Source organism: Cryptomeria japonica, unplaced genomic scaffold (assembly GCF_030272615.1).
Source record: "Cryptomeria japonica unplaced genomic scaffold, Sugi_1.0 HiC_scaffold_89, whole genome shotgun sequence".
NCBI classification, from domain to species: domain Eukaryota; kingdom Viridiplantae; phylum Streptophyta; class Pinopsida; order Cupressales; family Cupressaceae; genus Cryptomeria; species Cryptomeria japonica.
In genome coordinates, this window is record NW_026728911.1 from 83,101 (window position 1) to 95,901 (window position 12,801).

Here is a 12,801-nt window from a genome sequence, read left to right on the forward strand (position 1 = left end):
GTGGTTGTCGGGGTGGGCGTCAAGGAGCCAAGGTGGGTGGCAAGTAGCCAAGTTGCGTGCCAAGGTGGGTGTCGGGGTGGGTGCCAAGGATCCAAGGTGGGTGCCAAGGAACCAAGGTGGGTGTCTGGGTGGGTGCCGAGGTGGGAGCCAGGGTGGGTCCCAAGGTGAGTGCAAAGGTGGGTGCCAGGGTCAAGGTGAGTGCCAATGTGGGTTCCAAGGTGCCAGGGTCAGGGTGAGTGCCAATGTGGGTTCAAAGGTGCTAAGTTGGGTGCGAGGTTGGGTGCGAGGGTGGGTGGGTGCCAAGGTGTGCTAGGTGGAAGCCCGGGTGGGTCGGCATCCCATGGGTGTCGAGTTGGGTGCCTGATGGGTGCTTCTTGTCAAGTTTTAGTCGTCGGGACTCATTTCGAGCCTTAGAGGTCGTTTCTTGTCCGGTTGCCCTGTCTTCGACCTGGGAACCCAATTTTGGTCCTCGGGTCCCATTTTTTTTTGTCTCGCATCCCACTTTTGGCCTGTGGCCTTTTCGGGGTCGATTCTCGTTTTGGGCATCAGAGCATGTTTCTTCTCCTAAAACCCAATATTTGTTTATTAAGTCTCGGAACACATTTTTGTTCTCGTGGACCCATCATGGGTCTTGGAACGCATTTGTGGTCCTTGGGTCCCATTTTGCATCCCGAAACTTGTGTTTTGGTGCTTGATCCCTATTTTGGGTGCCCACCTTGCACCAAGTGCGCACCCGGGGCAAACCGAGCGCCTTGGTGCACCGGGGCAAGATCGAGCGTGCACCCGAGGCGCCCCGAACATGCACCAAGGTGCACTCGGCCCACATGTGAGCGCAGGTCGTTGCGCCCGAGGTGGTGTGTGGGCACCGCGTTGCAGACGGGACACTGCACGCACACGACGCCCCCTCCAGGTGCACGCACGTAGGCCGGGCCGGGTGCACACCCGACGCCCTAGCAAGGTGCGCGCACCCGGGCAGGGCTCACACTTGGCGAACGGGGCGCACTTCGCGAGGGAGGGTGTGCACCTCGACGGGGGTGGGTGGCCGGGGTGGATTCGCACGTGGGTCGCGGTTTGCTAAGTACACACTGCGACAAGCTCATAACGGGTGCGATCATACCAGCGTTAGTGCACCGGATCCCATCAGAACTCCGCAGTTAAGCGCGCTTGGGCCGGAGTAGTACTGGGATGGGTGACCTCCCGGGAAGTCCCGGTGTTGCACCCTTTTTTAGTTTTTCGCCGGGCGTCGCAATGCTATTTGAATAAACCTTTTGCCCGTTTGCGTTCTCGTCGGGGCCGGGCCGGGCCGGGGTGCGCTGCCCGCACTACCGCGCGCGCGGGGGCGACACCGAGCGCGCACCCGAGGCGCCCCGAGCACACAGGCCACGGTGCAACCCGGGCGTTGTGCGCGCACCCCGGTGCGCCCGAGGTGCTGCGCGCGCACCCAGGTGAAATCGGTGTGCACCTCGGCCAGTGCGCGCTCGGTCGAGTCGCGCACGTTGGCCAAGGTGCACGGTGATGTTTCTTACTCTAAGGTTCCGCACCAGACGCCCGGGACAGGTGAGCGAAGCTGGGCGGGGCCGGGTGCGCGGCCGGGGCAGGTGCACGCAGCTGGAGAGAGCTTTGGAGCACACTTCGGAGCGCACCAATGATGCGCTCCATTCAAAAGTTTCCTGAAAAGGCAAAAAAAGTTGAGATTATAGAATTTCCCACTTGAGAGATTGTAAAAAAAAAAAATTTAAAATGAAGGAAACGCGGGTGCCAAGGTGTGCGCAGCCCAGCCAAGGTGTGCGCACCAAGGCGCCCACCCTGGCGAAGGTGCACGCAAGGTGCGCACCCGAGGCAAACCGGACAATTAACCCAACTTTCGACTTCGCGCGCACCTTGGAGCGCACTTCGGAGCGCTCCTTGGTGCGCACCAATCTTGGGCACCTCGGAGTGCACCATGGCGCCCACCAAGGTGCGCACCCGGGGCAAACCGAGCTCCGACTTCGTGCGCACCTTGGAGCGCACGAAAGGTGCGCACCATGGCGCCCACCAAGGTGCGCAGCCCAGCCAAGGCGTGCGCATCAAGGTGCGCACCCTGGCGAAGGTGCGCACCCGGGGCAAACCGAGCTCCGACTTCGTGCGCACCTTGGAGCGCACAAAAGGTGCGCAACCCAGCCAAGGTGTGCGCACCCCGGTCAAACCGAGCTCCGAATCGTGCGCACCAGAGGTGCACGCCATCGTGCGCACCTTGGAGCACACTTCGGAGCCCTCCTTGGTGCGCGCCGATGTTGCGCACCTCGGAGCGCACCCGGGGAAAACAATGCAATTAACCCGACTTTCGACTTCGTGGGCACCTCGGAGCGCTCTCGGGTTCGCACCTCGGAGCACACCGAGGTGCGCACCTTTGATGCGCTGCCTTCACCAATTTCCAGAAAAGGCAAGAAAACATTGAGAAGGTGTGCGCACCGAGGTGCCCACCCTGGCGAAGGTGCACGCGAGGTGCGCACCCGGGGCAAACCGGGCTCCGACTTCGTGCACGCCGCACCTTGGAGCACACTTCGGAGCGCTCCTTGGTGCGCACCAGGGCGCGCAACCCAGCCGAGGTGCCCACCCCGGCGAAGGTGCACGCGAGGTGCGCACCCGGGGCAAACCGGGCTCCGACTTCGTGCACGCCATGGTGCCCACCGCGGCGAAGGTGCACGCGAGGTGCGCACCCGGGGCAAACCGGGCTCCGACTTCGTGCACGCCGCACCTTGGAGCACACTTCGGAGCGCTCCTTGGTGCGCACCATGGTGCCCACCAGGGCGCGCAACCCCGCCGAAGGTGCACGCGAGGTGCGCACCCGGGGCAAACCGGGCTCCGACTTCGTGCACGCCGCACCTTGGAGCACACTTCGGAGCGCTCCTTGGTGCGCACCATGGTGCCCACCAGGGCGCGCAACCCCGCCGAAGGTGCACGCGAGGTGCGCACCCGGGGCAAACCGGGCTCCGACTTCGTGCACGCCATGGTGCGCACCGCGGCGAAGGTGCGCACCCGGGGCAAACCGGGCTCCGACTTCGTGCACGCCGCACCTTGGAGCACACTTCGGAGCGCTCCTTGGTGCGCACCAGGGCGCGCAACCCAGCCGAGGTGCCCACCCCGGCGAAGGTGCACGCGAGGTGCGTACCCGGGGCAAACCGGGCTCCGACTTCGTGCACGCCGCACCTTGGAGCACACTTCGGAGCGCTCCTTGGTGCGCACCATGGTGCCCACCAGGCCGCGCAACCCAGCCAAGGTGTGCGCACCAAGGTGCACGCGAGGTGCGCACCCGGGGCAAACCGGGGTCCGACTTCGTGCACGCCGCACCTTGGAGCACACATCGGGGCGCTCCCGGGTTCGCACCGGCGTTGCGCACCGTGGTGGGCACCTCGGAGCACACCAAGGTGGGCAGCGAGGTGCGCACCTTTGATGCGATGCCTTCACTAATTTCCATAAAAGGCAAAAAAAAAACGAGATTTTAAAATTTCCGTTTTGAAAGATAGTGAGAAAAAGGGAATGCTGGTGCCATCTTGAGCCCGCCCTGGTGCGTAGCCCAGCCAAGGTGTGCGCACCAAGGTGCCCACCCTGGCGAAGGTGCGCGCCCGGGCAATTAACCCAACTTCCAACTTCGCGCGCGCCAGGGTGGGAGCGCACCCAACAACCGGGCCTGGGAAGAGCCAATGCGAGAAACCCCACCAAACGCTCTGACAAAAAAAGAGGGGGCGCTCCAGTAACCCCGCTTCGGAGCGCACCCTGGGCAAACCCAGCCAAGGTGCCCACCCCGGCCAAGGTGCAGGCGAGGTGCGCACCCGGGGCAAACCGGGCTCCGACAACGTGCACGCCGCACCTTGGAGCACACTTCGTAGCGCTCCCGGGTGCGCACCTCAGAGCACACCAAGGTGGGCAGCGAGGTGCGCACCTTTGATGCGCTGCCTTCACTAATTTCCAGAAAAGGCAAAAAAAAAAGGAGATTTTAAAATTTCCGTTTTGAAAGATAGTGAAAAAAACGGAACGCGCGTGCCATCTTGAGCCCGCCCTGGTGCGCAGCCCAGGTAAGGTGCCCACCCTGGCAAAGGTGCGCACCCGGGCAATTAACCCTACTTCCGACTTCGTGCGCGCCAGGGTGGCAACCGGGCCTCGGAAGAGCCAATGCGAGAAACCCCACCAAACGCTCCGACAAAAAAAGAGGCGGCGCTCCAATAACCCCGCTTCGGAGCGCAGCCGGGGCAAACCCAGCCAAGGTGCCCACCCCGACGAAGGTGCACGCGAGGTGCGCACCCGGGGCAAACCGGGCTCCGACAACGTGCACGCAGCACCTTGGAGCACACTTCGAAGCACTCCCGGGTGCCCACCGGCGTTGCGCACCGTGGTGGGCAGCGAGGTGCGCACCTTTGATGCGCTGCCTTCACTAATTTCCAGAAAAAGGCAAAAAAAAATGAGATTTTAAAATTTCCGTTTTGAAAGATAGTGAAAAAAAAGGAACGCGGGTGCCATCTTGAGCCCGCCCTGGTGCGCAGCCCAGGCAAGGCATGCGCACCAAGGTGCCCACCCGAGGTGCACACCCGGGGCAAACCGGGCTCCGACTTCGTGCAGGCCGCACCTTGGAGCACACTTCGGAGCGCTCCTTGGTGCGCACCATGGTGCCCACCAGGGCGCGCAACCCAGCCAAGGTCTGCACACTAAGGTGCCCACCCCGGCGAAGGTGCACGCGAGGTGCGCACCCGGGGCAAACCGGGCTCCGACTTCGTGCACGCCATGGTGCCCACCGCGGCGAAGGTGCACGCGAGGTGCGCACCCGGGGCAAACCGGGCTCCGACTTCGTGCACGCCGCACCTTGGAGCACACTTCGGAGCGCTCCTTGGTGCGCACCATGGTGCCCACCAGGGCGCGCAACCCAGCCAAGGTGTGCGCACCAAGGTGCACGCGAGGTGCGCACCCGGGGCAAACCGGGGTCCGACTTCGTGCACGCCGCACCTTGGAGCACACATCGGAGCGCTCCCAGGTTCGCACCAGCGTTGCGCACCTTTGATGCGCTGCCTTCACTAATTTCCAGAAAAGGCAAAAAAAAACGATATTTTAAAATTTCCGTTCTGAAAGATAGTGAAAAAAACGGAACGCGGGTGCCATCTTGAGCCCTTCCTGGTGCGCAGCCCAGGCAAGTTGTGCGCACCAAGGTGCCCACCCTGGCGGAGGTGCGCGCCCGGGGCAAACCGGGCTCCGACTTCGTGCACTGCATGGTGCCCACCAAGGCGCGCAACCCAGCCAAGGTGCCCACCGCAGCGAAGGTGCACGCGAGGTGCACACCCGGGGCAAACCGGGCTCCGACTTCGTGCACGCCGCACCTTGGAGCACACTTCAGAGCGCTCCTTGGTGCGCACCAGGGCGCGCAACCCAGCCGAGGTGCCCACCCCGGCGAAGGTGCACGCGAGGTGCGCACCCGGGGCAAACCGGGCTCCGACTTCGTGCACGCCATGGTGCCCACCGCGGCGAAGGTGCGCACCCGGGGCAAACCGGGCTCCGACTTCGTGCACGCCGCACCTTGGAGCACACTTCGGAGCGCTCCTTGGTGCGCACCATGGTGCCCACCAGGCCGCGCAACCCAGCCAAGGTGTGCGCACCAAGGTGCACGCGAGGTGCGCACCCGGGGCAAACCGGGGTCCGACTTCGTGCACGCCGCACCTTGGAGCACACATCGGGGTGCTCCCGGGTTCGCACCGGCGTTGCGCACCGTGGTGGGCACCTCGGAGCACACCAAGGTGGGCAGCGAGGTGCGCACCTTTGATGCGATGCCTTCACTAATTTCCATAAAAGGCAAAAAAAAAACGAGATTTTAAAATTTCCGTTTTGAAAGATAGTGAGAAAAAGGGAATGCTGGTGCCATCTTGAGCCCGCCCTGGTGCGCAGCCCAGCCAAGGTTTGCGCACCAAGGTGCCCACCCTGGCGAAGGTGCGCGCCCGGGCAATTAACCCAACTTCCAACTTCGCGCGCGCCAGGGTGGGAGCGCACCCAACAACCGGGCCTGGGAAGAGCCAATGCGAGAAACCCCACCAAACTCTCTGACAAAAAAAGAGGGGGCGCTCCAGTAACCCCGCTTCGGAGCGCACCCTGGGCAAACCCAGCCAAGGTGCCCACCCCGGCCAAGGTGCAGGCGAGGTGCGCACCCGGGGCAAACCGGGCTCCGACAACGTGCACGCCGCACCTTGGAGCACACTTCGTAGCGCTCCCGGGTGCGCACCTCAGAGCACACCAAGGTGGGCAGCGAGGTGCGCACCTTTGATGCGCTGCCTTCACTAATTTCCAGAAAAGGCAAAAAAAAAAGGAGATTTTAAAATTTCCGTTTTGAAAGATAGTGAAAAAAACGGAACGCGCGTGCCATCTTGAGCCCGCCCTGGTGCGCAGCCCAGGTAAGGTGCCACCCTGGCAAAGGTGCGCACCCGGGCAATTAACCCTACTTCCGACTTCGTGCGCGCCAGGGTGGCAACCGGGCCTCGGAAGAGCCAATGCGAGAAACCCCACCAAACGCTCCGACAAAAAAAGAGGCGGCGCTCCAATAACCCCGCTTCGGAGCGCAGCCGGGGCAAACCAAGCCAAGGTGCCCACCCCGACGAAGGTGCACGCGAGGTGCGCACCCGGGGCAAACCGGGCTCCGACAACGTGCACGCAGCACCTTGGAGCACACTTCGAAGCACTCCCGGGTGCCCACCGGCGTTGCGCACCGTGGTGGGCAGCGAGGTGCGCACCTTTGATGCGCTGCCTTCACTAATTTCCAGAAAAAGGCAAAAAAAAATGAGATTTTAAAATTTCCGTTTTGAAAGATAGTGAAAAAAAAGGAACGCGGGTGCCATCTTGAGCCCGCCCTGGTGCGCAGCCCAGGCAAGGCATGCGCACCAAGGTGCCCACCCGAGGTGCACACCCGGGGCAAACCGGGCTCCGACTTCGTGCAGGCCGCACCTTGGAGCACACTTCGGAGCGCTCCTTGGTGCGCACCATGGTGCCCACCAGGGCGCACCCGAGGCAAACCGGGCTCCGACTTCGTGCACGCCGCACCTTGGAGCACACATCGGAGCGCTCCCAGGTTCGCACCAGCGTTGCGCACCTTTGATGCGCTGCCTTCACTAATTTCCAGAAAAGGCAAAAAAAAACGATATTTTAAAATTTCCGTTCTGAAAGATAGTGAAAAAAACGGAACGCGGGTGCCATCTTGAGCCCTTCCTGATGCGCAGCCCAGGCAAGTTGTGCGCACCAAGGTGCCCACCCTGGCGGAGGTGCGCGCCCGGGGCAAACCGGGCTCCGACTTCGTGCACTGCATGGTGCCCACCAAGGCGCGCAACCCAGCCAAGGTGCCCACCGCAGCGAAGGTGCACGCGAGGTGCGCACCCGAGGTGCACACCCGGGGCAAACCGGGCTCCGACTTCGTGCACGCCGCACCTTGGAGCACACTTCAGAGCGCTCCTTGGTACGCACCAGGGCGCGCAACCCAGCCAAGGTGCTCACCCCGGCGAAGGTGCACGCGAGGTGCGCACCCGGGGCAAACCGGGCTCGGACTTCGTGCACGCCGCACCTTGGAGCACACATCGGAGCGCTCCCGGGTTCGCACCAGCATTGCGCACCTTTGATGCGCTGCCTTCACTAATTTCCAGAAAAGGCAAAAAAAAGAAAAAAATGAGATTTTAAAATTTCCGTTTTGAAAGATAGTGAAAAAAACGGAACGCGGGTGCCATCTTGAGCCCGCCCTGGTGTGCAGCCCAGGCAAGTTGTGCGCACCAAGGCACCCACCCTGGCCAAGGTGGGTCACGGGGTGGGTCCTAGGGTGGGTAACGGGGTGGGTACTAAGGTGCGTGCCAAGGTGGGTCATAGGGTGGGTGCCAAGGTGGGCACCAGGGTGGGTGTGCACCAACCCTAGCCAGGGTAGGTCACGGGGTGGTTGTCGGGGTGGGCGTCAAGGAGCCAAGGTGGGTGGCAAGTAGCCAAGTTGCGTGCCAAGGTGGGTGTCGGGGTGGGTGCCAAGGATCCAAGGTGGGTGCCAAGGAACCAAGGTGGGTGTCTGGGTGGGTGCCGAGGTGGGAGCCAGGGTGGGTCCCAAGGTGAGTGCAAAGGTGGGTGCCAGGGTCAAGGTGAGTGCCAATGTGGGTTCCAAGGTGCCAGGGTCAGGGTGAGTGCCAATGTGGGTTCAAAGGTGCTAAGTTGGGTGCGAGGTTGGGTGCGAGGGTGGGTGGGTGCCAAGGTGTGCTAGGTGGAAGCCCGGGTGGGTCGGCATCCCATGGGTGTCGAGTTGGGTGCCTGATGGGTGCTTCTTGTCAAGTTTTAGTCGTCGGGACTCATTTCGAGCCTTAGAGGTCGTTTCTTGTCCGGTTGCCCTGTCTTCGACCTGGGAACCCAATTTTGGTCCTCGGGTCCCATTTTTTTTTGTCTCGCATCCCACTTTTGGCCTGTGGCCTTTTCGGGGTCGATTCTCGTTTTGGGCATCAGAGCATGTTTCTTCTCCTAAAACCCAATATTTGTTTATTAAGTCTCGGAACACATTTTTGTTCTCGTGGACCCATCATGGGTCTTGGAACGCATTTGTGGTCCTTGGGTCCCATTTTGCATCCCGAAACTTGTGTTTTGGTGCTTGATCCCTATTTTGGGTGCCCACCTTGCACCAAGTGCGCACCCGGGGCAAACCGAGCGCCTTGGTGCACCGGGGCAAGATCGAGCGTGCACCCGAGGCGCCCCGAACATGCACCAAGGTGCACTCGGCCCACATGTGAGCGCAGGTCGTTGCGCCCGAGGTGGTGTGTGGGCACCGCGTTGCAGACGGGACACTGCACGCACACGACGCCCCCTCCAGGTGCACGCACGTAGGCCGGGCCGGGTGCACACCCGACGCCCTAGCAAGGTGCGCGCACCCGGGCAGGGCTCACACTTGGCGAACGGGGCGCACTTCGCGAGGGAGGGTGTGCACCTCGACGGGGGTGGGTGGCCGGGGTGGATTCGCACGTGGGTCGCGGTTTGCTAAGTACACACTGCGACAAGCTCATAACGGGTGCGATCATACCAGCGTTAGTGCACCGGATCCCATCAGAACTCCGCAGTTAAGCGCGCTTGGGCCGGAGTAGTACTGGGATGGGTGACCTCCCGGGAAGTCCCGGTGTTGCACCCTTTTTTAGTTTTTCGCCGGGCGTCGCAATGCTATTTGAATAAACCTTTTGCCCGTTTGCGTTCTCGTCGGGGCCGGGCCGGGCCGGGGTGCGCTGCCCGCACTACCGCGCGCGCGGGGGCGACACCGAGCGCGCACCCGAGGCGCCCCGAGCACACAGGCCACGGTGCAACCCGGGCGTTGTGCGCGCACCCCGGTGCGCCCGAGGTGCTGCGCGCGCACCCAGGTGAAATCGGTGTGCACCTCGGCCAGTGCGCGCTCGGTCGAGTCGCGCACGTTGGCCAAGGTGCACGGTGATGTTTCTTACTCTAAGGTTCCGCACCAGACGCCCGGGACAGGTGAGCGAAGCTGGGCGGGGCCGGGTGCGCGGCCGGGGCAGGTGCACGCAGCTGGAGAGAGCTTTGGAGCACACTTCGGAGCGCACCAATGATGCGCTCCATTCAAAAGTTTCCTGAAAAGGCAAAAAAAGTTGAGATTATAGAATTTCCCACTTGAGAGATTGTAAAAAAAAAAAATTTAAAATGAAGGAAACGCGGGTGCCAAGGTGTGCGCAGCCCAGCCAAGGTGTGCGCACCAAGGCGCCCACCCTGGCGAAGGTGCACGCAAGGTGCGCACCCGAGGCAAACCGGACAATTAACCCAACTTTCGACTTCGCGCGCACCTTGGAGCGCACTTCGGAGCGCTCCTTGGTGCGCACCAATCTTGGGCACCTCGGAGTGCACCATGGCGCCCACCAAGGTGCGCACCCGGGGCAAACCGAGCTCCGACTTCGTGCGCACCTTGGAGCGCACGAAAGGTGCGCACCATGGCGCCCACCAAGGTGCGCAGCCCAGCCAAGGCGTGCGCATCAAGGTGCGCACCCTGGCGAAGGTGCGCACCCGGGGCAAACCGAGCTCCGACTTCGTGCGCACCTTGGAGCGCACAAAAGGTGCGCAACCCAGCCAAGGTGTGCGCACCCCGGTCAAACCGAGCTCCGAATCGTGCGCACCAGAGGTGCACGCCATCGTGCGCACCTTGGAGCACACTTCGGAGCCCTCCTTGGTGCGCGCCGATGTTGCGCACCTCGGAGCGCACCCGGGGAAAACAATGCAATTAACCCGACTTTCGACTTCGTGGGCACCTCGGAGCGCTCTCGGGTTCGCACCTCGGAGCACACCGAGGTGCGCACCTTTGATGCGCTGCCTTCACCAATTTCCAGAAAAGGCAAGAAAACATTGAGAAGGTGTGCGCACCGAGGTGCCCACCCTGGCGAAGGTGCACGCGAGGTGCGCACCCGGGGCAAACCGGGCTCCGACTTCGTGCACGCCGCACCTTGGAGCACACTTCGGAGCGCTCCTTGGTGCGCACCAGGGCGCGCAACCCAGCCGAGGTGCCCACCCCGGCGAAGGTGCACGCGAGGTGCGCACCCGGGGCAAACCGGGCTCCGACTTCGTGCACGCCATGGTGCCCACCGCGGCGAAGGTGCACGCGAGGTGCGCACCCGGGGCAAACCGGGCTCCGACTTCGTGCACGCCGCACCTTGGAGCACACTTCGGAGCGCTCCTTGGTGCGCACCATGGTGCCCACCAGGGCGCGCAACCCCGCCGAAGGTGCACGCGAGGTGCGCACCCGGGGCAAACCGGGCTCCGACTTCGTGCACGCCGCACCTTGGAGCACACTTCGGAGCGCTCCTTGGTGCGCACCATGGTGCCCACCAGGGCGCGCAACCCCGCCGAAGGTGCACGCGAGGTGCGCACCCGGGGCAAACCGGGCTCCGACTTCGTGCACGCCATGGTGCGCACCGCGGCGAAGGTGCGCACCCGGGGCAAACCGGGCTCCGACTTCGTGCACGCCGCACCTTGGAGCACACTTCGGAGCGCTCCTTGGTGCGCACCAGGGCGCGCAACCCAGCCGAGGTGCCCACCCCGGCGAAGGTGCACGCGAGGTGCGTACCCGGGGCAAACCGGGCTCCGACTTCGTGCACGCCGCACCTTGGAGCACACTTCGGAGCGCTCCTTGGTGCGCACCATGGTGCCCACCAGGCCGCGCAACCCAGCCAAGGTGTGCGCACCAAGGTGCACGCGAGGTGCGCACCCGGGGCAAACCGGGGTCCGACTTCGTGCACGCCGCACCTTGGAGCACACATCGGGGCGCTCCCGGGTTCGCACCGGCGTTGCGCACCGTGGTGGGCACCTCGGAGCACACCAAGGTGGGCAGCGAGGTGCGCACCTTTGATGCGATGCCTTCACTAATTTCCATAAAAGGCAAAAAAAAAACGAGATTTTAAAATTTCCGTTTTGAAAGATAGTGAGAAAAAGGGAATGCTGGTGCCATCTTGAGCCCGCCCTGGTGCGCAGCCCAGCCAAGGTGTGCGCACCAAGGTGCCCACCCTGGCGAAGGTGCGCGCCCGGGCAATTAACCCAACTTCCAACTTCGCGCGCGCCAGGGTGGGAGCGCACCCAACAACCGGGCCTGGGAAGAGCCAATGCGAGAAACCCCACCAAACGCTCTGACAAAAAAAGAGGGGGCGCTCCAGTAACCCCGCTTCGGAGCGCACCCTGGGCAAACCCAGCCAAGGTGCCCACCCCGGCCAAGGTGCAGGCGAGGTGCGCACCCGGGGCAAACCGGGCTCCGACAACGTGCACGCCGCACCTTGGAGCACACTTCGTAGCGCTCCCGGGTGCGCACCTCAGAGCACACCAAGGTGGGCAGCGAGGTGCGCACCTTTGATGCGCTGCCTTCACTAATTTCCAGAAAAGGCAAAAAAAAAAGGAGATTTTAAAATTTCCGTTTTGAAAGATAGTGAAAAAAACGGAACGCGCGTGCCATCTTGAGCCCGCCCTGGTGCGCAGCCCAGGTAAGGTGCCCACCCTGGCAAAGGTGCGCACCCGGGCAATTAACCCTACTTCCGACTTCGTGCGCGCCAGGGTGGCAACCGGGCCTCGGAAGAGCCAATGCGAGAAACCCCACCAAACGCTCCGACAAAAAAAGAGGCGGCGCTCCAATAACCCCGCTTCGGAGCGCAGCCGGGGCAAACCCAGCCAAGGTGCCCACCCCGACGAAGGTGCACGCGAGGTGCGCACCCGGGGCAAACCGGGCTCCGACAACGTGCACGCAGCACCTTGGAGCACACTTCGAAGCACTCCCGGGTGCCCACCGGCGTTGCGCACCGTGGTGGGCAGCGAGGTGCGCACCTTTGATGCGCTGCCTTCACTAATTTCCAGAAAAAGGCAAAAAAAAATGAGATTTTAAAATTTCCGTTTTGAAAGATAGTGAAAAAAAAGGAACGCGGGTGCCATCTTGAGCCCGCCCTGGTGCGCAGCCCAGGCAAGGCATGCGCACCAAGGTGCCCACCCGAGGTGCACACCCGGGGCAAACCGGGCTCCGACTTCGTGCAGGCCGCACCTTGGAGCACACTTCGGAGCGCTCCTTGGTGCGCACCATGGTGCCCACCAGGGCGCGCAACCCAGCCAAGGTCTGCACACTAAGGTGCCCACCCCGGCGAAGGTGCACGCGAGGTGCGCACCCGGGGCAAACCGGGCTCCGACTTCGTGCACGCCATGGTGCCCACCGCGGCGAAGGTGCACGCGAGGTGCGCACCCGGGGCAAACCGGGCTCCGACTTCGTGCACGCCGCACCTTGGAGCACACTTCGGAGCGCTCCTTGGTGCGCACCATGGT

The 12,801-nt window shown here is 63.0% G+C and overlaps 2 non-coding genes across 2 annotated transcripts; both read left to right on the forward strand.

Moving 5' to 3' along the window:
* The first annotated feature begins 1,103 nt into the window (after positions 1 to 1,103).
* LOC131864637 (5S ribosomal RNA) lies at positions 1,104 to 1,222 on the forward strand. Its single transcript, XR_009363401.1, has one exon. It is a non-coding gene; the product is annotated as a 5S ribosomal RNA (ribosomal RNA).
* Positions 1,223 to 9,026: 7,804 nt separating this feature from the next.
* LOC131864648 (5S ribosomal RNA) lies at positions 9,027 to 9,145 on the forward strand. The gene has a single exon (XR_009363412.1). It is a non-coding gene; the product is annotated as a 5S ribosomal RNA (ribosomal RNA).
* The last annotated feature ends 3,656 nt before the right edge of the window (positions 9,146 to 12,801 follow it).